We start from the raw sequence: 12,192 nt of genomic DNA on the forward strand, positions 1-12,192 counted from the left end.
CCCCTTGTGGACCTGTTCGCCTCTCCCGGCAACGCACAATGAGATTTTTCGCCCGATTCCAGACTCCAGCGGCAGAAGGAGCGGATGCCCTCAGAACCCGGTGGCCTCCGGGTCTTCTTTATGCCTTTCCCCCCCTTCCCCTCATTCCCAGAACCATACGGAAGGTAGTCACAGAGAGGGCCTCTGTCATTCTATTAGCCCCATACTGGCCGAGGAGACCATGGTTCGCAGACCTGGTCCAGCTCTCGGTCGCGGATCCCTGGAGGATTCCACCAGAGGAGGTCGTCCTTTGTCAAGGGGTCTTACTTCACCCAGAGCCGCAGTGGCTTCATCTGACCGCGTGGCTCTTGAACAGGGATTGCTAAAGGGGAGGAAGTTGTCATCAGGGGTCATAGCTACCTTAGCGGCATCTAGAAGGCCGTCCACGATCAGAATCTATAACGCCACCTGGGCGGCCTTTGCGAAGTGGTGCAGTCCAAGAGGGTTGGATCCCGCTAGGGCCACGGTTCCGGACGTATTAGAGTTCCTCCAGAAGGGGCTGGAGGACGGGTTATCCCATAATACGCTCCGGCGACAGGTAGCGGCCCTATCCACCATCTTAGGGGGGGAGGGATCCTCTACCCTCTCCCACTCCCCATTGATAAAGCGGTTTCTCAAAGGGGTGGCTAACATCCGTCCGCCCCCAGTTCATAGGTTCCCTACCTGGGATCTTACCCTCATCCTGAAAGCACTGACGGGCTCCCCATTTGAGCCGCTTAGGACAGTGCACATGCGTCTCCTCTCGCTTAAGGTAGTGTTCTTAGTGGCCATTACGTCGGCCAGACGTATTTCCGAGTTGGGGGCCCTTTCAGTTCGCAGCGACCTTTGTATGATTCACCAGGACAGGGTGGTTCTGCGTTTGGATCCTTCGTTCATCCCGAAGGTTAACTCTCTGTTTCATAGGGCCCAGGAGATTGTCCTACCAAATTTTTGTCCCAATCCAACACGGGAGAGAGAACAGGCGTGGCATCGGTTGGATGTGCGCAGGGCCCTCCGTATTTATCTGAAACGGACGGAGGGCATTCGTAGGACCGAGGCGTTATTTGTTTCGTTTCATCCGGGTTCGCTAGGCAAAAAGGTTTCGTCTTCGACTATTGGGAGGTGGATCAGGTTGGCCATAGTTGAGGCTTACGGAGCCTCGGGGAAACCTCCCCCCTCGGGGATTACAGCTCACTCCACTCGTAGTGCAGCCTCCTCCGCGGCCTGGGCCACAAGGGCGCCCTTCGAGGACATATGCCGAGCGGCCACCTGGGCCTCTCCTACCCCTTTCATAAGACACTACCGCCTGGATACTTACGCCTCGGCTGAGGCGTCCTTTGGGCGGAGGGTTCTCCAGAGGGTGGCGGCCGATCCTCCCCCTGGGACCCAGTCTCCCCTCCCTGGGACGTAGCGTGGGTATGTCCCTTCAGTGACACCTCCCTCCACTCTACTGGAAAAAGAACGTTGGTCTTACCTGAACGTTTTTTTCTGTCGAGTGGAGGGAGGGGTCACTTTCCCGCCCTAGTTAGATAGACAGGGTCCGGGAGGGGTAGGATCGGGTGGCCCTGGGCGGCTTTCCCTTGTCTTTTTACACCATGCAGACGCAGACCGTGACATCGCGGAAACTGGGAGCCAACGGGAGAAGCCGAAGGCTAAGAAGTTTTCTCTCAGTCAAATGGACCAATCAGGCTGTGTTAACCCTTCAGTGACCCCTCCACTCGACAGAAAAAAAGTTCAGGTAAGACCAACGTTCTACCCCTCTACTTTATGGCAGCCCCTTAGATAATGTCACATCTAGTCCTTCATTTCATTAAACTGGACATATCCAATTCCTGCAACTGTTCTTCGTATGTTTTAGCCGCCAATCCCCTAATCACCTTTGTGGTTTTTCTCTGCACTTTCTCTAGAGTATCATCTTTTTAATATCGTGATCAAAACTGAATGCAGTATTCCAAGTGTGGTCTTACCAAGGCATTAGAGAGTGGTCTTTTAACACCCTTTTGTTAATGCAGCCTAAGACTGCATTGGCTTTTTTGGCAACTGCAACACACTGCTGGCTCATATTTAAGTGATTGTTCACTAGGACTCTCAAGATCCCTCTCACAATTACTACTATTGAATCTATTCTATACCTGTGCATTTGGTTTTTCTTGCCTAAATGTAGAACCTCAGCATTAGATTTCATTTTGTTAGATAGGGCCCAGTTTCAACTCTGTTGAGATCCTTCTGTATCTTGAGCCTATCTTGTGGAGGGTTGGTTATTCCTGCCAGTTTGATGTCAAAAAATCTGATGAGTTCCCCTTCTATCCCTTTGCCAAAATCATTGACGAAGATATTGAATTGTACTGGGCCTAAGACAGAGTCTTCGGGTACTACACTGCATACTTCATGTAAAATGCAGTTCCATTAAACATACTGAGTGCGGTTGGTCAGTCAGTTATGAATCCATCTGGTGCTGTTGTTGCCTAACCCACATTTTTCTATCTTATCAAGTAGTAGGTTGATAAGATAAAGTACTACTTTATCAAATGCCTTACTGAAGTCCCCGTAAATTACATTTACAGCATTTGGCTGGTCCACCAATTTTGTCACTTTGTTAAAGAATGCAATAAGATATGTCTGATTGTTACATTAGTAAACATCAAATTCGCCAAATTACTGTATGCCACACCCTCTAGGCCAAGGCTGTCAAACTTGTGGCCCAAGGCCGGATGCGTCACGTGGTGGCCACACCCATGCCCAGTTTAGCAAAAGGGGAAAAAAATTGATGCATCACGTGACAACGCTGTGACAATATGAGTTTGACACCCCTGCTCCAGGCCATCTACTATCAGATTTCACTCCAGGAATAGGGATATACCTATCTTGACTTTCCAGGCACTCAGTACTGTATCCTGAAATGTGTTTTCAGAAAAATCAGCCTAGTGCAGAGCACAAAAATTAAGCCCTACATGTGTCGGTTTAAAGATTTAAATGTTGCTATCTTTTTAAAGTCAGTATTATATAGCAATCCTGTCAAGAATCTCATCTTGCCAGCTTCAGTCTTCCCTACACTTTCTTGCAGGACATTATTTATTATTTATTGTATTTATTTAGGAGATGTATACTGCTGCCTATTTGCACATGGCGACTCAAGGTAACTTACAAGAATATAAAAGCATATGAAAAACAGTGACATTAATAAAAGAATCATATAATAAATTAATGAAGTAAAATAATAAACTCTCCCCCCCACCCCAGCAACAACATATCATACGAGCTCTGTGTTCCTTAGGTCCACAGGCAAAACCAGTTCTTCAGGGCCTTCCAGAAGAGAGTGGGGGCCATTGTAATATCTGGGGGAATGATGTTCCAGAGAGAGGAGCCACCATGGAGAAGGCCCTTCTTCTGGGTCCCACCAAGTCAGTGGTGGGTTGCAGGAGATACGCCTCAGTGCCCGGAGCACCGGGTGCTGTTCCGGTACGGTGCTCCGGAGGGCCCACCCGTCCGAGCTCCTTACCTGTATTTGAGTTCTTCAGTGCTTCCGTGCACGCGCATGAAGTATACAGCACCTGTGTGACACTCCGCCGAGCAACGAGCATCGCAGAGGCATCGCAAGAGGTAAGGATGCGTGCGTGTGATGCGCAAGTTCATATGATGGACGCCAGGCCCCATTGCAACGTACCGGTTGCAACAGGATGGGGAACGCACCACTGTATCAACTGTAGCTCCCCAAGGGATGGGACCCACAACATTCCTTGCCTCCCTGCTCTGGTGGGTCGGGTAGATGTGACCAGCAAGAGACTGTTCTTCAGATAACCTGGTCCCAAGCCATGAAGGGCTTTAAAGATGACAACCAGCACTTTGAATTGCACCCGGAAGCAAATTTGCAACCAATGCAGCTCCTGCAGGAGCGGTGATACATGCGGACACTGAGGTCTGCAGACATTATTACCCCTTCCTTATCTAGCCTTTTTATTGCAGTTAATTATACTTCCAACCATTAATCATCTTCAATTTTTAAAGGAAGCTCATGCAGCCCATTTAAATTGCAAAGTATTCTTGGGAATAAAGATAGTACTGGAAGTGGTATTTCCAACATGCAGGTTAATTTTTAAATATATCACGGGCCTCGACAGGTACAAAAGGGAAGATTGGTCTCCCCAAATGTAACTTTTCAAGAATCAACTATTATTGGCTAGGATGGATCAATGGATTTAGATTTTTGTCATTCAAAGCAAGCATTTATATAGAACTTTTTAAAAGCAGTTAGCAAAAACTTGAAATGGCATTCTACCTTATTTTAATGTATATTAAAATTACATTTGTAAGGCTTGGCCACATACAAAAACAGCCATTTCTCATCAATATTATTTTTTGATGATGTTATAGTTTTACATCTCTAAATTCTTCAGAGATAGTTGGATGAAAATAGTCTTTAAATTATAAATATGGAGGCCATCAATCCAATAATCTTTCTATATTGCTTTGTAATAGTTAGATCAGAAAGTGTGTGGTTTTACTTAATTATTTATCTAATTCAGCTAATTTATATAGCTGCCCAGCTCAATAAAAGTGACTCCAGGCATGTGCAACAAAATTAGAAACAATTGATAAATATGTAAAAGTGCTATCCTTATAAAAACATTAAAAATATAAAAATCAAAGTAAGAAAATAATAGACAAAAGCATGCTTTGTCTATAACCACTTTATTTCACCCATCCCGGTGTGGTTAATCATTTTATAATCTTGCAGAGGTTAGAGGGCTGAGCAGGATATCCTGTGTGGTAGTGATAATGAAGCTGAGATAGTGAACATGCAAAGTTTCAATATCTTGCATAAGATTTTCCATTCTTACGACTAGCAGAATAATTTATTTAATGAAGAATATGTTTAGAACCATAGTAACAATCACATTAGTAAACCCAACATTATTATATAAATGATGTAAATTGTTACCGTACTATATTCTCAATGCTATTCTGATGTATCAATAATCCAAATACTATTTCTCTATTTCCTTTGTTATTTTTGCTGCACACTATACTATCTATATAAAACACTAGTTCCTGTAACCTTTAATTGGGCGAAATGGTGCATCACAGGGAAACCATTTTTGAACCATCATATCTCATTTAATGTAGAGAATATGTCTGGGAGTGAAAGGAGTCAGGATGGCATCTCCCAGGGGGAAGAAAAGAAAGACAGCACAGTGCTCACCTAGCAGTAAGGAAGGTGGAGCTGGAGTGCGGGGGTAGCAGAGAATCGATGAATACTGTCGGCTTATTCCATCAACTGTGGGTCGTGCATTCTCCCCCCTTCCCCGGCCGGACAGCTGTGAGGTTTTGGCACTGTTTGGGGATTTTTCCCCGGAGTGGGATCGGCAGGCACAGGCCGAGGAGAGTCAGTTGGAGGGCCTGTTAGGAGGCTCGCAAATCCCTCCGCATACTTGGAAGACAAATGACTCAGCAACTTTAAGTGAGTCAGCTCCGTGCCGGGATAAGGGATTGGAATTGGAGCTTCACAACTACAGTGGACCAGTTTTAGGGCGATAGTACAAAGGAGTTTATCAGCTGACACAGCATGCTCACTTCTCAGACAGTCTTGGTCATTTTTGACCAGTTTGAAGAGGTGCGTTTAAAGTTGGACTCCGTGATCAATCTTATTGCGGCAGAACAGGCGGAAAAGCCGCAGGTAATATCGACTGGTTGCCAGACAGAAAGAACTGGTCAGATATCATTAATGAATCAACCGAGGGAAGGAGTAAGCAGTATTTTGACTGTAATTGTGGAAGAAAAAAAGATGGTGAGCTGGTGAGGACCGAAATCCCACAGTATAGGAGTGTGTGTGTGGGGGGGGGGGTGAATAGGCGACTGTTGAAGGAGCAGATTGTATTGAACATATATAATTCTGAGATAAATGAGGGGTAGATGGACTTCAAAAAGACGGATAGCGACTTCTTTGTCGCAACTTACGCAGAGTGATAAGGGGGCAATAGATTTGGCAGCATATGAATATCTTCCACAATGCGATAATTATTCCAGAATCCTTCTTATGTTCAAACAACAGCTCTTCCCAAGCCTGCTCATGTGAATGAGAGGATTCTTGGCTTTCTTCCAAATTTTACCAACTTGAGTTTTTTCTAGTAGTGAAGTCATCCCGCGGATCCAGAGAGCCCCCAGGGAGAACATTGCAGCGCATGGAAAAGCTGACTCGAAAAGTAAACCAAATAGGGAAAGCAAGTCAGCTGAAATTGGGAGGAGACCTAGCATTACAAAGGAAATGTTGGTTGAGGTCTTGGATCCAACTAATGTGAAACGTCCTTCAATTGGCTTAATGCAAGATGAGACATTTGACTCTGCTTGCTTAGAAACGTTTTCTCTACTTTCAATATCGGAGCAGCAAGAAGTCTTAAAAAAACTCAAAAGAGACGAGAAAGCTGCTGAAGCAGACCATTTCCTCTGCTGCTCCTTTGGGGTCGTTTGTTCTGTCCCCTTCAAGGCATGGTGCAATTCCAGAGAGTCAGCAGCTTAAAAGCCCAGGAATCCTGCCGCCCACGTTTATACAGCACACAGTGCCAGAGACAGCTGACCTAACAGTGCAAAGTGCTGTGGGACGAGCACCGGAATTAGAATGTACCCAGGAAGGAATTTCCCAGTCGTCCTTAGTGGCGAAAATGATATCAATGAACGACGTAATAGTGGTGCCGCAAGAAAAATCATTTATCATGGAGGCAGAGATTAATAGAGTTTACAGATCTGCAAGCCAGAGAACAACAGGCAGAGAAATGACGCCTAAACAGTCTTTTATGGAGTTCAGACTATTAAATGGGTGTGTGAGCGCAAATGGGGAAGGATGGGTAGAAGAAATTACTCAAGAAGCCTGACTAGGAAATAGCGTACAATCACCTTCTTCAAGAATACATTTCCTCTCATGGAATGTGGCAGGATGGAAAAGAAGTTGGTGTATGGATGACTGTATTAAATTTCTAAACTGGTATCAGGTAATCGCCTTGAAGGAGACTTGGGTTAGTGGTGATGAGGCCCCTATTGAGCTCCCTGGATTTAATATTTGGCAGCTACCAGCAAAGAGGGTAGCTATAAAGGGAAGAGCCTCAGGAGGGCTGTGCATTTTGGTAAAAGCCGAATTAGGATGGAAGGGAAGCGAGATATGTTCGGACTCTGGCCCTTTATTTTTTCAAGCAATCCATTTGGCATATGGAGGGAGCTTAATAGTATTTATAAATATGTATGTTAACCCAGCAATGGGCGACCTGTGGGAGGCACTGGAGGTAAAGATATTAGATATACAGAAGAAAATTATAAAAACACCTCTAATTTTGGCAGGAGATTTCAATGCCTGTGTTGGCCCCTTGTTGGAGCCTTTTGTTGAAAACGGTACAATTCCAGATGGTTATTTACACAACCAACAATCATGGGACTCCCAAGATAGGAAAAAGAATAAAGATGGGGGGAAATTTCTAACAATGGTATACAATTGTAACCTTCAAATTGTAGGCCAGTACTCAGAGGTTAGAAGGTACCTCATAACCTTTTTTGGTCCCAAGGCATGTAGCTCTGTCGATTACTTTTGTGTTTCTCACAGCTTAGTCTCAGGGGCTACTTCAGTCTCGACATTACCAAGGCCTGAAAGTGATCATCTTCCAATTGAGATGTCCCTGGGATTTCCTTCTGATTTAAGGAAAAGGAATCAAATAATATAACAAATAGGTCACAACTTGGAAATAGCCCAGGAGAGAAAGTTAATATGGAAGAGGGTTGACGGGAAAGTAGTGACAGAATTTTTGAATTCACCATGTATGGAAACCCTAGCGCTTATATGCTCAAATAGTACAGGTGAACAAGAGCTTTTAGTATATTTTGCGGAAATATGCCATAAATTGAAATATTTTTTTCATGACTACTAAGCCAAAGGGCCAGTCTGATTATAATCACTCAACATGGTTTGATAATGAATGCAAAAATAGGAGAAAACAGCTTAGGAAATCACTTAGGAAATACTTAAATAGCCCAAACATGGAATTACAGAAGGAGTATATCACCATGAGGCAGAAATATAAGCAGCCTCTTATACTGATAATTTATGGGCTGTCTTAGAACAGGCAGCAAAGCTGGCCTCACCTACACTCTTCTGGTTGGGGGTCTCAAAAATTATTAAAGATAGAAAATCAACAAGTGACCCAAATATTACTGCAGTAAGTTGGGAGAGGCATCTGGCCACTCCAGCAGTAGCGGAGAAGTTCTGATGACGTGATGTCTTCTCTTAGCCTGGAACAGAGATATGAAGCCTTACCCCAGTGGGCAGAAGTGTCAAACATGGAGGTGGCGTTTAATCTCTTGCCTGAAGTCAAACAAAGCTCCAGGACAGGATGCGCTCCCGGCATCGTTATTTAAAGAAAACACAACCTGGTGGATGCCTGTCCTGGTGGGTCTCTTTACTTTTATTAATAGAACAGGGAAAATTCCTGCTAGTTGGCACACATCAATAATTATTCCACTACATAAAAAGGCTCTAGAGATAACCCAGATAATTTCCAGTTAATTAGTTTAATCGATATTTCTGCAAAAATTTATGCTAAGTATTTACTGAATAAATTAGAAGACTGGATAAAGAGAGATAACATTCTAGCAGAAGAACAGACCGGCTTCAGGAGCAGAAGATCTACTATGGACAATTGTTTTGTATTGGACCATCTAATAAAAAAGTTTTAAGTTTTGGAAAAAACCACTGTATGTGGCTTTTATAGACCTAGAGGCTGCCTTCGATACAATTAATAGACAAATATTATGGAATACATTAGAGGCCATGGGAATAGAAATAAATTGCTATATTTAATTAGATTGTTAGACATGGAAACCCAGGTTAGAGTTCGAGTGAACAGGACAGGATTGATAACAAATGCAATCCCAATAAACAAGGGCGTAAGACAAGGTTGCATTTTAGCTCCAACACTTTTCAATTTATACTTAACCAACTTGCCAAAATGTTTGGAAGACGTATCACTCCATGGGCCTAGTATAGGAACAAGACAAGTAAATTGCTTGTTATATGCTGATGATATAATTTTGATGTTGGCCTCACAGGTGGGGCTACGAAGGTCACTCGGGAGGTTGGCAACATATTGCATAAAGAATCACTTGATATTTAACGTAGAGAAATCAAAGGTAATGATATTTAGCAGGCAACAAAAGATGAGGAGATGGATTTTAAATGGCAGAAGAATAGAACAAGTTCAGTCATTCACCTACTTAGAGATAGTATTCCAGACAAATGGTAAATGGAATGAACATGTAAAAGCCGGAGCTCAGAAGGCTCTGGCTCTGATGGCCCAATTAAATAAACTTATCTTAGAGAAAACTCCATCTTCATTAACCCCAGTGTTAAAGGTCTTTCAGGCGAAAATTGAACCAATACTTACCTATGGGGCAGAAATATGGGGGTTAGTTAAGTTGCCTGGGTTGGAAATCACTCAAAATATATTCTTGAGGAGAATCTTGGCTGTGTCCCCTGGAACCCCAGCATGCGTAGTGAGGGCAGAATTGGGAGTACATGCGATTGGCACAAGGGCCATGTTGAAGACTGTTTATTACTGGTTAAGAATAATTGAGATGGAGGAAGGGAGGTTAGTAAAGACAGCGCTAATGGAGCAGATTAGCTCAAGTAATAAAAATAATTGGTTAACAAGAATTTTGAAGCAGATATCAAGCTTTGGTATTTCTCTAAACTGGCAGCAGTACGATCTTAGGCAGATCAGATCTTTGATTGCACAGAGATTTATGGACATAAGTGCACAATCAGTCATTGCACAAGTGACAGCAGCAAAAGTTTGCCCCTGGCTATCAGTAAATAAACAACATGCTTTGGAGCAGGTATAAGGGGATCCCTGCAAGTGAAAGAGTCTGTTTATGTGGGACGGGGAAAGTCGAAACAATATCCCAGGTAATTTTTGATTTCCCCCTGTACTCAGATTTGAGGGAACACCAGTTGGGTAGGATCTTTTATACCAGCACTCCTAAGTCCAAAGAGCGCTTTTTGCAACATTGTTTGTAAGGTACTAATTTGCAGTTGGTGAAATGGATTGCCAAATTTACTGTAAAGTTGATGGAAACAAGGACAAAGTTGGTGCAGCAGAATGCGGTAGATTGTAGGAAAGACCACTTGATGGGGTAAACTTAGGGGTGACATTGTAATATAATTTTAAGCATATTTAATCTGTAATCTAAATTATTGCACTCTATTCTGTTTATATTTTAAATTGTATTTTATTCCATTTATATTTTAAATTGTGGTTTATTTCAATCTCATTTTAAACTGTAGTTTTTGTCTCTGGAACCTAGTGCTTTGATATGGCCCAAGGGCTAATCAATAAAGATTGGTTGATTGAATATGTCTGGAATTTGGGGTCTGTGACTCATGTGGAATTGAAATTTGGCAAATTTTATAAAACATGACATTAAAAATATCGTAAAAGAGTTTATGACATCGCACAAAACATCATAAAACATTTATTAAGCTAAAGGTTGACTGTGCTGTACAGTTCAACTTGGGTATTTTCAAGGCACATACATCTTTGAATGTGTCCGAGCTTTTCCAGTGAAGGCAGTACATTAGAACAATGGTCCCCAACCTTTTGGGCACCAGGGACCCAGTGGTGGGTTGCAATTTATTTTACTACCGGTTTGCTCATGCGCGCGCACTCACACGACACCTCTGCGCATGAGCAGAAGCATCCAGGTGGGTGGGCAGAGACTCCAGCTGCACAGATCCGGGGCAAACCAGCAGCAACTCACCTCTGCAGGGACCGATTCCATGGAGAGATTTTTTTCCATGGACTGGAAGGGGCATGGTTTTGCATACTGCCTGCATCCCACGGTTGGAGCTTCACTCGTTTGTGCGGCCTGATTGCTGGCATGCTGCGGACCAGTGCCAGTCCATAGAACGGGGTGGGGGGGACCTCTGCATTAGAATTTTTATTGAAGGCATTGAAGAATCTGGTAAGGAAATATATCTGAAAGAGTCATGGGTTGTCTCTTTGTTTTTAATAATGCCAAACATTTATATCTGCTTCTGACATAAATAACTCATAAGTGTTTAAGTAATAATTGCTGATAGGTAATAAAAAGGTTTGTATAAATGTTTCTTATATAAATGTATAAATGTTTCTTGTAAGACTCCTTTTTGCAAATGTTTGTGAGAACCTAGGAAATGTTGAGGATATGTGGATGGCTTAATATGCATTTATTACAATAATTATAAATAAATGAGTACATAACGTAACAGAGACATTGTATTACAGTGATTGATGGCCTAAAAGTATTGTATTTCCAAGCTGGCTCTAAGCACTTTCCAAGAACCTTCCTTGCTTTCAAGTAACACTACTGGATACAATACTCAAATAGAAACTAATTGTGCATATTCTTTCCACCTGCATAATGCAACAGCTCTGGATTTCAGCTCAAAAGCTGTGGCTACAGTAATCCTGCTGCAGAGTGGACTAAGTGACCTTGAGATGGAGCTGTCCTTCCCAAAAGTGTTTCCAGTGCCACACTACTAAACACCTTCAGTGCAGTATTGTTTTCTTCTTTGCAGCCCTTTGGAGCTTGGGCCTAGTGGAATTCTATTTTTATTTTTGTTTCAGCTGAGTAGGACTGAATATTGGGAAAACATTTTAGACTCAAAAGCATATCATGGACCACTTTTTCAGCTATTAAACAATCCTAAATGATGCAATTGCTCTTTTCAGCTTAACCTTTTGGAGGAATATCTTATAACCCATTGCCCTCATTTGGCTTAAAAAAAATACTTTTAAGGTAAAAAAAAAAAGAAGCTGAGAAGCTGACATGGTTCCAGACCGTGTTAACTCTGAGAATGCCTTTAGGTCCAATAGCCATTCTTGGAATTGGTAGGAAGTGTGTCCATCTGGCTAGACACACACAAATCCCCAAATAAGATCTGAGGAGCTACAGAGGATTGTCCAAGATTTCTTCTAAGTCAGCCACACAACAAGATTCATCCTCTAACCTTGGTAGTTTGAAGATGGATGGACTTCCAGGATTCCAGTATTTGTCCTTGTCATATTATTGCCACCTGTTTCACTAGAAGCAATAACTGAGAATAGAATAGAATTCTTTATTGGCCAAGTGTGATTAGAACTTAGAAGCTCTGAGTGTACA

Source organism: Natrix helvetica (genome assembly GCF_964273705.1).
Source record: "Natrix helvetica genome assembly, chromosome: 1".
NCBI classification, from domain to species: domain Eukaryota; kingdom Metazoa; phylum Chordata; class Lepidosauria; order Squamata; family Natricidae; genus Natrix; species Natrix helvetica.